The sequence below is a fragment of the Bidens hawaiensis genome, unplaced genomic scaffold, assembly GCF_021521415.1.
Source record: "Bidens hawaiensis isolate Kalapana, Puna unplaced genomic scaffold, B.hawaiensis_p1.1 tig00024821_1, whole genome shotgun sequence".
Lineage (NCBI taxonomy): Eukaryota > Viridiplantae > Streptophyta > Magnoliopsida > Asterales > Asteraceae > Bidens > Bidens hawaiensis.
Genome location: NW_027493932.1, coordinates 268,802 through 282,961, shown reverse-complemented (window position 1 = coordinate 282,961; position 14,160 = coordinate 268,802). Strand labels below are relative to the sequence as shown.

The following is a 14,160-nucleotide window of genomic DNA, read 5'->3' as shown; positions in this document are numbered from 1 at the left end:
CTTAAAATCAATAAACAAACACATCTCGTTCATATAAACAAATTTGGAAACAAGTAGTAATCATATTTTTCGTTTTACTAATACCCTAATAGTCTTGGTATCGTTTTTCATCAAGTCCTCGAGTCAACAAAAGTCAAACCTGTAACATTTCATAAAATAAAGTTTGTCAACACAAAGTTTGGTGAGCAAATCATAAGTTTGAGCATATAAGTATATAGTAATAAAAAGCCACAAAATTTGTATACAAAACAATAAATAATAGCAACAATTTAGGTATGCAAAAGATAAATAGTTCGGACCCTTTCTAAATGGTAACAACCAAGTATACTCGGATAATAGTGTCCATAAGGCTACCCGCCTTATACTAAATAGTTATCGTTAATAAGAATACATTAACGACACCCTTCATAAGAGAATACCAAATGGACTCGGGATTTCGATTCGGATCGCGATACCGTCTATAAGGGGATACCAAATAGATCGGATTTTGTGAGGCCAACCTGCCTTAGCATTCAAGTGTGGCTACCCGCCAAAGCAATAAACATTTAAGCATGTAAGCATATAACACCAAATCGAGCATTTATTTAAGTAAAGTATACAATCACGTTTGTGGGTTTAAATATTCAAGTAAATAAACATTTAGTTTGATAAGTATGAAATGTCACCCTAAAACGGAAGATGGAAAAAAGGGGTATGAAAGTACTCACCTCGATTGACGAATTGAGAACTAATTAATGATGGACATATAGAAAGCTTGTGAACAAAACGAACAAATCCGACTTGAAACGATAAACACCTTAGCTAAAAATAAATAAGGTAATATATTAATGAACTTGAAACCATGATGAAACTATATTGGAAACAACGAACGATGAGGTTCGGTTGTAAATCGGAATACCGGTTAATTTGTAAATGATTAGGGACTCGCACTTAATTGATAATTTAAAATAAAATATTATTATTTTATTGGGCTTTTAAATAATTACCAATATTAAATAGAAATATACGGGTTTAAATTAAGAGTTCGGTTTTATAAAAATGAATAGATAATAAAGCTTATAATGATGTTATTAATTATAAAGATAGAAATGATAATAATGATTTTAAAATATGTTATATATATATATATATATATATATATATAAGATAAAGATGATAATAATACATAGAAATATTACCAATTGAGAAATATTGTTAAAACTAATAATAGTAGTAGTAATAATAAGTATGATAATAATTACTTTTGTCATTGAATATATCATTAATAAATTTATAAGTTTTAATAATAATAATAATAATTATTATTATAATAATTATATGTGCCATATAAATAATAACTAATACTTATAACATTTTAACAATAGTAGTATTAGTGATAAAAAGATATAATTCGAGTGATGATGACGTTAAATGGTAACTAGGCCCGACATGGGTTTTGGTTTAATAAAACAAGTGGATAATATCAAGGATATTAGAATTTGGTAATATTACTTAATAATCAAAATAGAAATGATAATAATAATCATAATAATAATAGTAATAATATTAATAATGAATACATATATTAGTAGTTTAACATAATAATACTAATAATAATTTTTATGTAGTAACATTAACACTAAAAGTAACCGTAAATTGTTAAGTGTAAAAAAATAACACCAAAACAGATCTAGGATGAGACTCGAAACCCGTGACCTCTAGTTCAACAACTAACGTACCAACCAACCGAAACAAGATAACAATTTGTTAATTAAACTCGTAATTAAACCCAAAGTTGTTAGTTTACCTATTAGTTGTTCACGAGGTCGTCGGAGATGAAGACACGGAGGGTTGCCGGAGCCAAATTCCAACAGAGCCGAGAGAAAGATGGAGTAAGGGAGAGGGAGACAGCGCGAGAGAGATAGAGAGGTAGAGAGAGAAAGAGAGAGATTCGAAGACAGAGAGAGCGAGAGGGAGAGAGCCAAGAGGGAGTCACGGCGGTGCACGTCGGCCGGTTGTGGTGAGGTTACCGGGAAGACGAAAAGGGGAAAGGGGAAGTGAGGGTTCGGTGGTGGTGTGCTCGCCGGAAAAACGAGGGGGCTGAGAGGGTGGGAGTACGGTGGTGGGGTATCGGAGGTGGTGGCCGGAGCTCGCGTCGGGACTCGCCAAAGATGCGCCGACCGGCTCCGGAAAATGAAAGAGAAGAAGAACCTGGGTGTTTATGTCTAGGTTTAGGGTATTTTTTCTTTTTATATGTAACATACATATTTACAGAATGGCCCTCCAAGTTTCAATAAATGTTTAATATGAGTTTAAAGGTTTCCAAGGCTTATAACGAGTTTACGAAAAACCAGTTTAAACCCTCTATGTTTTCTTAACGACACTATAATATGACAAACATCGAAAATTATGGTCGAGGTATATAATAATATAATAAAATAAATAAATAAGGTTTTAAAAGTATTGAGTCGGGTTTACAATATGAAAGTTTACAAAACGAATATAAATCGAAACTCAAATTTGACGAATGTCACAAGTTCCTCCATCTCATATGGAGGGTTTCACTCATTTTCATGTTGGCCCTAATGACATTTCATATCTCTTTTTACTACATGCAAGATTGATAAAAATGAAACTGTTGGGTGCGGATTTTTATCCTCGGAATTGAGCATAACTAGAGGATGTTGACTTAAGCTGTTATTCTGAGGAAGGTACGTTGACTAATTCAATTGTCCTATATTATCTAACTATTTTGCAGATAAGAGCACGTGTTAAATATGTTTATAAGAACGTGGATTACAATGGAATACTTCTTGAACTTCATCAACAAACAAACATGGGCAGTAACGGCTTGCTGAAGACTTAGTCTAGGGTTTCCGGAATAATCGGGATATCAGTTGTAAATCTCTTATTATATATTGAGCTGATAATATCGATAGGTCACACACAATTCACTTGTTTAGCTGCTAGTACTCATTGTATCACATAGCTCACGATCACTTATCAGCTCCAACACTTTATATTCACCGATTTCATTATTAATAATATTGACGGTGATAGTTTTCACCGTCCAGGGGTTTCTTGTGCCGGAGATCATAATAATCAAGCGTTAATTCGACCAAAAGTTACGTTCATAATTCTTAACCGAAGCAAATTCGACTAAGGATTAAGTTGTAAACTCTTGACCGAAACGAAGACTATTATAATCAAGGTTTTTTCCCTCGTAATCATATCTTTGTGTTCGATCTTTTTACCATTAAACACCTAGCCGCACGCACTAATTTGATCAAAAGTTAGTTGTTAATTTTTGACCGAAACAATTTGGCGCCCACCGTGGGGCAAATGGTGCTTTGATCATTATCAACTTTCAAACTAAACCCTACTTTCAATATCCTCCACATGTCTTCCCAACCAAAGATTGTTTATTCTTCTGCCGCAGCCTCAGATTCCTCCGGGAAACCTTCCATGCCTCCTCCTCCTTCTGTTGCTGTTATTCCGAAGAAACCTGATAACATTCAGAAGAAAGTTGCTACTCCAGTATTTTCGGGATCGAGACCATTCCCCCAGGATCCCGTTATAGTATCTAATAATGAACTTTTGCCTATTTATAAGCGGTTACAGGAACAGATGGATCGCTAGAACAAGAACAACCAGATGCTGGTGAAGGAACTTGAAGATATCAGAAAAGCCAAGAAGCAGGCGGAAGAATTCACGCCATTAATCCCGAGATCTCTGGATTTCACTCCTCCAGGATCCTCAGGATTGGTGCGTCCGGAGTCAACCATGGTGTACAACCCTGGATCCTCGCTCTTCCAGCACTCAGGGTCTACAGGATTGCACTTACCTGGATCTCAAGGATACCCGTATGCGTCATCTGCTGGGCCTAATCAACATGCAGGATCCTCAGGATTGTCGTAGCAATCTGGATCCTCAGGATTGTTTCAACAGTCCGGATCCTCAGGATTGTTCCATCAGGCTGGTCCTTATCAGCAAGCGTTATCCTCAGGATTATCGCAGCAGGGAGGATCTTCAGGTCCTTATCAGGAGGTGGTATCCTCAGGATTTCCGCAACAAGCAGGATTCTCAGCATTGCCTCCATCAGGGTCCTTCAATCCTCAACAACCATTTGCTCAAACTCAGCAGTTTGCAGGGTCCTCCGAGATACACCAAGGAGACTTCATCCCGATGAAGGCTAACACCTCGACCACTCCATTTGTCACTCTAGGAAATACTATGTTTGGGAATACGAGCTACATTGCCCAATCCGCTCCTCAGAATGTTAATCAGGTAACTCTTTCAATACAATTCCATTTAATGCTAATTAAGGATTTTTGCAGGATGCAGGCATAAATCCGGGCTTAGCCCGAGAATTGCAGAAACTAAAGGACATGATATCGAATGTCCCTGGCATAATCCGTCCCATAGCTGAAGTTCCCACTGATAGTCACAGGATATCCCGGTTCGTGCCATCAATTAGCGACGTGCAGATCCCAAAACGGTTTCAAACCCCAAATATGAAACTGTATGATGGCTCGACGGATCCTGAGGAACACGTCGCACAATATAGAGAACGTATGGAGATCAATCCAATCCCTATGGAAATCAAAGAAGCATGTCTCTGCAAAGGGTTTGGGTCTACCTTAACCGGAGCAGCCATGAAATGGATACTGAGTATTCCTCCTAACACTATCAATTCTTTTTCTCATTTAGTTAACATGTTTAATAACCAGTTTTCTTGCAGTAGAACTTTTGAGAAAATGACAGGTGATCTTTATAGGATTACCCAGAATCCTGGGGAATCCTTGAGAGATTTTATTACCAGGTTTAGTAAGGAGTCGCTGGAAATTCCGAACCTAAACCCAGCTTCAGCAGTGGAAGCTCTCAAGTTGGGGTATGAAAAAGGCTCCTCTTTCTGTGATGATCTCGTTATGACTCCATGCAGGTCATTAGACGAAGCAAGAAGCAGAGCTCTGAGGTTTATCAGGCTAGAAGACGACAAGAAAAACTCTAAGGTCGATATCCCAAAATATGATCAGACGAACAGGAAATTTGAATCCCCGGGAAAATCATATAGAGCAAAGCCTTACTACAAGCCTGATAACCCCAAGATTAATGCAGTAGATGAGAAAAATGATGAAGAATATCCTAAAATCTCTGAATATTGTTTTTCTGTTAATATTGGTGGATTAATGTGTGCCATGCAGGATTTAGGTGAGAAAGCCAGGTGGCCAAGGAAAGTGGAGAGACCAGGAGCATGGAAAGACAAATCAAAATGGTGTGCCTTCCATGAAGACTTTGGGAACCTGACTGATGATTGCATTGCACTCAGAAGGGAGATCAGCTATCTTCTCAGCAAGGGCCACCTGAAAGAGCTACTTGGCAAGAAGAAGGGAAGAGAGCAGGATCCCGAGAAAATTCCTGAAAAGCCGACTCCTCCACCAGTGGATGCAAGAACAATCATGTTCATGTCCGGAGGATCCGACATCTGTGGAACCTTTTATTCTGCTGCAAAGAGAAATGCTGACCAAAGAAAGTTAGAAGTGGCTGACAGGCCAACAAAGACATCTATTCTCACTAAAGAGAGGATTATATCCTTCGATGAAAGCGATAGAGTCGATGTTCAGGATCCTCATCATGATAGTTTGGTAATAACTTTATATGTGGCTAACCATTATGTTCACAGGATCCTCATAGATAGCGGAAGCTCTGTCAACATTATTCAATTAGACGTGCTGAAAAAGATGAATATTCCTGAGGATGAGATCATCCCCAGTTCCTCTTTATTGGTTGGATTCAGTGGAGAAACTAAAAACACTATTGGGGAGATTAAGCTCCAAATATATGTCGAAGGGGTAAATAAAATGTAAAAATTTTGTGTTATTGACTGTTTATCTTGTTGCGATATTATATTAGGCAGGCCCTGGATACACGAGATGAAAGCAGTCCCATATACTTATCACCAATATGTAAAACTCCCAAGTCCGCGGGGAGTTATCAAAATCATCAGCGACCAACAAGACGCAAAGAATTGCTACACCTCTTCCATGAAATGTACTGCCAAACCCCAGCAGGCGTAGCAATTACAGAAGCCAGCACTAGGCGTAATGGAGGCCAGGGAAAAAGAAATTAAAAAAGTACCTCTTTATCCCGAGGATCCTGAAGTCAAAGTGCTGATAGGAACTAGCATTCCTGAGGATATTGAGTCAAAATTGCTCGATTTCCTCAAGTCAAGGCGATCAACATATGCATGGAAACATGAAGATATGACAGGTATTTCCAAAGATATTATAACACATATTGGAATTGATAATTCTTTCAGGCCAATCCATCAAAAGAGAAGAAAGTTTGCACCTGAAAGAAACATAATCATTCAAGAGGAAGTAGAAAGACTCTTGAAGGCGAAAATGATTAGGGAAGTTCAATATCCCCGATGGTTAGCAAATGTGGTGGTTGTACAGAAAAAGAATGGCAAATGGAGAGTTTGCGTAGATTTCACAGACTTGAACAAGGCTTGTCCTAAAGATCCATTCCCTCTACCACACATCAATTCAATGGTGGATGCTACAGCTGGTCACGAGATGCTAACATTTATGGACACATCCTCAGGATTTCAGCAAATCCAGATGGAGCCCTCAAATCAAGAAGATACGGCCTTCATGACTCCCACAGGTATTTATTGTTATATTGCTATGCCCTTTGGACTTAGAAATGCAGGTGCAACCTATTAAAGGTTAGTTAACATGATGTTCAAAGAGCAACCGGGGGCCACAATGGAGGTCTATATTGATGATATGGTGGTGAAGTCCAAAAAAGCTGAAGATCACCTTCAAGATCTCAAGACAACATTTGATATCCTCGACAAATACAACATGAAGCTGAATCCTTCAAAATGCCATTTCAGAGTGAAGGTTGGCTAATTCTTGGGATACATGGTCACCAAACGGGGGATAGAGGCGAGTTCAGAACAGATACAAGATATCCTAAATCTGAAATCCCCAGAATTGGTCAAGGATGTTCAAAGGCTGACCGACAGGATAGCAGCGCTCAACAGGTTCATATCCAAATCCTCAAAAAAATGCAAAGAATTTTATGATATCCTGAAGAAAAACAAAAGGTTCGAGTGGACCAGTAAGCATGAGGAAGCTTTAGCATCCTTAAAAGCTTATCTTTCTTCTGTTCCTCTACTGGTAAAACCCGAGGATGGTGAATCTCTATCTATATATCTTGCTGTATCAAATAATGCTATAAGTGCATTTTTGGCTAAGGATCTCGAAGGTCAGCAACATCCCATATATTATGTAAGTAAAAGTCTTTTGGATGCTGAAACCAGGTATTCTTATCTTGAGAAATTAATTTTAGCCCTTATTATGGCATCTACTAAACTTAAACATTATTTTGAAACTCACCATATATGTGTTAAAACTAACTATCCTATTAAGTCTGTTTTGAGAAAACCAAAAATGTCAGGTAGAATGGCAAAATGGGCAGTAAAGCTAAGTGCATATGATATAACATATGAACCTAGGACTGCTATCAAATCCCAGGCATTAGCAGATTTTGTGACTGATTTCACCAGTGAGCTTAAAGAAAAGGCAGACTTGGAAGTCTAACAACTTGAAGAAACAAAAAATAAGTGAACTATATACACTGATGGTGCTTCAAATGTTAGAGGAACAGGTCTCGGGATTCTGCTGAAATCGCCACAGGGGGACATTATACCTCAATCCATATCCTGCGGATTTCAAGCCACAAATAATGAGGCAGAATTTGATAGCAGGATTACAACTAGCAATCGACATGAAAATCAGGTTTATTCAAGTACATGTTGATTCATTATTATTAACTAATCATTTTAATGGTTCGTATACTTTTAGAGGAAAAAGACTAATGAAATATCTAGAGCTAGTAAAAAAACTAGCAAAGTATTTCGAAATATTTGATATTTCGCAGGTACCTAGGGAAGAAAATGTTGAAGCAGACGCCCTAGCATATTTAGCTTCATCCTTCAGGATACCAGAAGGTGTCAAGATCCCTATCGTACACATCCTGAGCCTAGCAATAGAAGAGCAAAGTGTCAATGAAATATCAGAAGATGACGAAGATGTGGGAGTCAAGAATCCTGAGGATAATGAAGATTCTTGGATTATCCCAATCAGGAAATATATTCAGGATGGCGTTATCCCCAAGGATGAAAACTCAAGAGCTTTTCGCACAAAGGTAATCCCATATACTATAATAAATGATATATTATACAGAAAATCTCTCGCAGGACCATATCTTAGGTGCTTGGAGAAGGTAAAAGCTCAAGAAGTTCTTCAAGATATCCATGATGGGGATTGTGGAAACCACACTGGGGGCAGAGCACTATTCTCCAAAATCCTGAGGACGTGGTATTTCTGGCCAACAATGAAGAGGGACGCTATGAATTATTCTCAGAAATGTGATGCATGCCAGAGACATAGCAACATTTTACGCCAGCCAGCAGAACCATTATATCCTATTATATCCCTATGGCCTTTTATGAAGTGGGGAATGGATATCATGGGGAAATTACCAAGAGCTCCAGGAGGAAAAGTTTTTATGTTGGCTATGACAGATTATTTCTCGAAGTGGATCGAGGCAGAAGCCTTTGTTCAAGTTAGAGAAAAAGAAGTTATCTCATTCATCAAGCACAATATCCTTACCAGATTTAGGATTCCGGCAGAGATAGTATGTGACAATGGCTCGTAATTCATTGGCAAGAGAACAACTAACTTCTGTGCCAGTTGGGGAATCAAGATGATCACATCAACACCTGTCCATCCTCAAGCTAATGGACAAGCCGAATCGAGCAACAAAATCATCATCAATAACCTGAAGAAAAAGTTGGGGTCTAAGAAAGGAAAGTGGGCCGAGGAACTACCTTTCGTTCTTTGGGCAGATAGAACCACTTCAAAGAATGCTACTGGTCAGACTCCTTTCTCATTAGTACTTGGAGCTGAAGCAGTTATCCCCACAGAAATGGTTATCCAAACGGCCAGAGTCACTCATCAAAATCCCGAAGATAACACTCGAAGTCTACTCGAATATCAAGATGCGGTAGAAGAACTCCGGGATTTGGCAAAGATCAGAATGGCTTCTTACCAACAGAAGATAGCAAAGTCATACAACAAGAATATCAGAGTTCGAAGGTTTCAAGAAGGGGATTTGGTTCTCCGAAAAGCTTTTCAAGTTGTCTACTTTGAAGCTCGCACCAAAGTGGGAAGGTCCTTACCTGATCGATTCGGAAGCAGGAAAGGGGGCATACAAGTTGTCTACTTTGGATGGTGACTTACTACCAAGGGCTTAGAATGCTATACATCTCAAAAAATATTTCATGTAAGATTTCTATCCCGAGGATAACTGTTATACTAAACAGTCAAGGTATGTACTCAAACCTGTACTTTTATTTATTTTTTAATATTATTATTCTTCAAACATGGTACTGACTTAAGCATCGGAGGGGTGTTAGTAAGGCTAACACCCACCCCTCACTTAGAGTTGACTGTTTTGTAGATATGAGGGATTCTCATATGGAATAACAAGGCCTTCGTCGCCAGTTTCTAAGGGCCCTGTCGCCAGCTTATTCCTAAGGTATGAGAGGTTTTCACCTCTTCTAAGGTTAAAGAGATCTTCATCTCTTTTTAAAATTGCCTGTAGAGCACGTTTATTCAGCCTTAGTTTGAGAGGCGGGGCCAACACATGAAATATAGTGACTTGTTACCTCGTTATCCTCGGCTATTGTTTTGGATCTAGAGGTTTAAGGGATCTTCGTCTCTTCTTAAGACGCCTGTAGCGCATGATTTATTCGGCCTTAGTTTGAGAGGCGGGGCCAGCACATGAAATATAGTGACTTGTTACCTCGTTATCCTCGGCTATTGGTTTGAATCACAATTTTATGGTAGACGTACCATAATCCAAGGTTAAAGAGATTTACATCTCATAAAGGGCCTCGTCGCCAGTCCATTCTTAAGGTTTAAGAGATTTACATCTCTTCTAATAGGCCTAGTCGCAAGTTCGTTTCTAATGGTTTCAGAGATTTTTCATCTCTTTTCAAGGGCCTTGTCGCCAGTTTATCTAGGCCTTGTCGCCAGAATTTCTAAAAATATTTTCAGGATAATGCTAATGTCACAATTCTATTGTTGTATCCTCAGGATTATGGGAATATTCTAAACAGTGATCTTATTGCAAAGATAAGACGGTCTGGACAATTTCCAGACTAATCGATACACGGTTCTGCTATGATTTACTATTTGCAAGAATTTTATCATTTATATTATTTAAATTTTATGACTTAATATTGGTTCGCTGGTAAAACTTAAACTATTACTAAGAGATTTTTCATGAAACTTAGATTTTTCTAAAAAAGAAAAAAATGAAAGCATGCCAATATACGTCATAAAAAGTTGTACTAATATTATTATGCAGAAAAAGATAGTCCGGGTTTCGCTCAAAACGGAGCCCATCCACCCGAACTATCATAATTGTTTTAAGTGCAGAAAGTAAAAGACGGTTTGGGTTTCGTCCTGAACCAGGATCCCTCCACCCAAACCATTATCCTGAACCTAATACCTTGTCCTTACAGAACCATAATAGAAATTGTTCAAAACAACCATGGAAAATACATAAAAACAACCTGGAAACCAGGTTCAAACCTTTCCACCTTCGGCATCGTCACCTTCCTTCTTCTCCAAATTCGACACCTCCCCAGCCTCAGTCTCCTTCACATCTTCACCAGCTCCAGCATCCTTGATCACCTCAGAAGTCCCAGCCATCTCATCCTCTCCAAGCTTCTCCCCCCCTTAGCATCTTGAGCTTTTTCTTCCAAGCTATGGAATTCCAACACTCCATCACATGACCCTTCGCTTGTACTTCCTCAGACATCTTGATCATCGATTCCAGAATGCTGGCGGCTGCACACTTTTTAGCATCCTCAAGAAACTCAGCTTTCTCTGACTCGAATGAGGTTTTGAGATCCGAAATCTCTTTGTCCTTCTTTTTGAGCAGCTTGTCCTTGGTGTTAACAGCTTGTAGAACATCGGCAAGGTTGGCTTCAGCCTCTTTCTTTGACAATTCAGCATCTTGGGATATCTGACGGTAACTTTCGATTTTCTGTTATTCCCAAATCAATGTTAGTTTTTCTGCAGGTTACTATTTTCAGGATAAGCAAAAAGTACTTACTGTTCCAAGAAAGTTAGCAAAAGCTTGAAGCTTCTCTACAGCATCAGAGGTGGTCATATCAGCAAAGGGCTCGGTTTCAGCCGAAGTGGTGGCTTTCCTCTTCTTTTGCGCAGCACTTTTTTGGCGAGTAGTTGGAATTCTCATCGATGGAGAAAGTGTCTTGGAATGTTCTTGCTTCACCTCAGGCCTATCCTCAATGAAATCATCCAAATCAACTAAGCTAAAAGATTTTGGCTTCGGCATCACTACACAATGATTTATCTAGTTATTTTCAAGATAACAAAATCTCTAGAAAATCTAATATCCCCAAAATACTTACCAGAAGTCGTGCTCTCAGCGGGTTTTGCAGCAATCACGCTTGTTTCTCCTGTTTCTTCCTCTGACCGAAACTCCCTTTGCTCTGCTGGAATCTTGAACAATGCCTTGAGCCTTTTCTTCGTGTCCTTCCTAAGCTTTATCAAGTCCTCAAACACAACTTTCAAGAAACAAACCATATCAAAATAAATCGTTTGCAAAAAGAAGCTTTATCCTACAGATATCCTACCCTTACGAACCCATTTGGTAGGCAAGCTCATCCCATCAGGAATAGAATCCTGGCGGACGAAAAAGAAGTAATTTTTCCAATCAGGGTCGCTACCAGACACCTTAGGAACCATGTAAAGACGGCTGGACTTGGATTGAAGGCAATAGCGAAAGGATCCATGGGTTCGAAGGTTATAATTTTCGGCAATATCAGGCACACCTATGGATAGTCCACGGGTTTTGTTCAAACGATCTATCGTTGCCAAAACCCTCCACACCATTGACATGACTTGTGAATACGAGAATCCGGTCACATCAAAGAACTCTTGTACGAACGGGGAAAACGGATATGAAAGACCAATCGAAAAAGGGTAATAGAAGAAGCAGGTCCAGGTTTTAGAAGAAAAATTGACCTTGACTTTGGGATCGTATGGCCTAATGACGGTTTCGGCAGGTAGTAAACCTGATTCTTTCAGAAACCTAATATCTAAATCTTTAAAAAGACATTGGTCTTCGTCGGTCGCCGGAATGAGACCTTGGTCGACGAAATCATTTGAGGTTGCAAAGGAATTAAGATTGGGCGCCCGAGGGGTTCTCTTTCTCATTATCGTTTGGTCGGAAGGAAAATTTCAAGAAAATAAAGAAGACAAAGAAGAAGGACTGACCTGACTTTGAATCGATGGAAGAAATATTGATTTGAGATTGGGAAATGGTTTAATTATAACCTGGAAGGACGGTTATAGGCTTTCCTCGATCCGCGTACACGTCCTTTCAGTTGACAGAAGATATTTTACTTTTCAAAATTTGAAATTTTTACAGCATTCCCGCCTTATCTATAAAAATTGGGGGCAATTGTTGGGTGCGGATTTTTGTCCTCGGAATTGAGCATAACTTGAGGATGTTGACTTAAGCTGTTATTCTGGGGAAGGAACGTTGACTAATTCAATTGTCCTATATTATCTAACTGTTTTGCAGATAAGAGCACGTGTTAAATATGTTTATAAGAACGTGGATTACAATGGAATACTGCTTGAACTTCGTCAACAAACAAACGTGGGCAGTAACGGCTTGCTGAAGACTTAGTCTAGGGTTTCCGAAATAATCGGGATATCAATTGTAAATATCTTATTATATATTGAGGTGATAATATCGATAGGTCACACACAATTCACTTGTTTAGCTGCTAGTACTCATTGTATCACTTAGCTCAAGATCACTTATCTCCAACACTTTGTATTCACCGATTTAATTATTAATAATATTGACGGTGATAGTTTTCACCGTCCGGGGGTTTTTTGTGCCGGAGATCATAATAATCAAGTGTTAATTCGACCAAAAGTTACGTTCATAATCCTTAACCGAAGCAAATTCGACTAAGGATTAAGTTGTAAACTCTTGTCTGAAACGAAGACTATTATAATCAAGGGTTTTTTCCCTCGTAATCATATCTTTGTGTTCGATCTTTTTACCACTAAGCACCTAGCCTCACGCACTAATTTGATCAAAAGTTAGTTGTTAATTTTTGACCGAAACAGAAACTATGAAGTTCAATCCCTTCATCTCATATGGAGAATTTCATGTTAAGCTGCCATGTGATGCAAATGAAGGAATCTTGGATCCAACCATCTGAGATGGAGGATCCAGTCATCTCTAAATTACACGTCACCACTGACTTGGTGTGCTATTAGATCAGTTCCTCCATCTCAGATAGAAGATCACCTAAAATTCACACTTTTGACAGACACCTAGAATCTAAGCAGTTAATGTGAAAAAATATCGGATATCGGTCAAGGACCGATATATGAGATATCGGTTATCGCAGTGAGATATCGGTGGGATGTCGGTAATTTTAATATCATGTAAAATTCATATATATAGCAATTTAACACTAATAATTCAATATAGTCTCATAACGTTAACAAATTAACCTTTTGCAAATTGCAAAACATTAACAATCGAAGCAAGTAAGAATTGATTAAGACTTAAAACACAAACATTGAACACTAAAACTTGATAATTAAGACTTAAAACATTGATATCGGGAATATAGGTGATATATTGGTCAAATATTAGTCCAATATCTGTAAAATATCGGTCAATTTCGTTGAGATTATCGATCGGTACCGATATTCTGAACTGATATTTTGATTTATATATCGCCAAGGGACCGATAACCGATATATCACTGATATATCGATGATATATCGGCGATATCAACTGCATAACCTAGAACCCAAAGTTTCTTTTCTTAAAAACTACTGGTTTGAAAAAAAAATCCCATCCATTACTAAAAGACATTTGTTCATAGTTGGTTTGTTTTTTTAGTCTCACATATTCACGACGAAAAAGTGGATCACTTATCACAACGGTCCTTATTTATATGATTACACAATACAAAATTATTACAAGAACATAAAAAGTAAATCCAAATATCTTTTATCAATAATTTGTATTTTAAAT

At 38.3% G+C, this 14,160-nt stretch overlaps 1 protein-coding gene across 1 annotated transcript in view; it reads left to right on the top strand.

Annotated features, from left to right (window-relative positions):
• The window catches only part of LOC143570096 (uncharacterized protein At5g41620-like), a 49,371-nt gene that overhangs the window by 19,629 nt on the left and 15,582 nt on the right, over positions 1-14,160 (top strand). The window lies entirely within an intron of this gene.